Here is a 296-nt window from a genome sequence, read left to right as displayed (position 1 = left end):
CGTCGCCGAGGCTCTCGGGAGCCACCGCAAAGCTGCGGCCAAGGGCTGTTGCCTCCTGCCCTGGGGAGGCCCATTTCCTCCCCGCTCCCCCACTGCTGGCAGGGCTCCTCGGAGCAGGGCGGCTGGGCCAAGCGCAGGGCGGCAGCGCCCGCGCAGTTGCACGGGGACCACAAACTCCCGGTTCCCAGGCTCGGGTGCCACCTGCTCTCTGCAGAGCTGCACCAGGGCTCAGCTTTCGCTTTGCCTTTTTCTCTCTTTTTTTTTTTTTTTTTTTTTCTAAAAACATTTAACTCCCA

The sequence above is a fragment of the Phaethon lepturus genome, unplaced genomic scaffold, assembly GCF_000687285.1.
Source record: "Phaethon lepturus isolate BGI_N335 unplaced genomic scaffold, ASM68728v1 scaffold31050, whole genome shotgun sequence".
Lineage (NCBI taxonomy): Eukaryota > Metazoa > Chordata > Aves > Phaethontiformes > Phaethontidae > Phaethon > Phaethon lepturus.
This window is presented reverse-complemented; position numbering follows the sequence as displayed.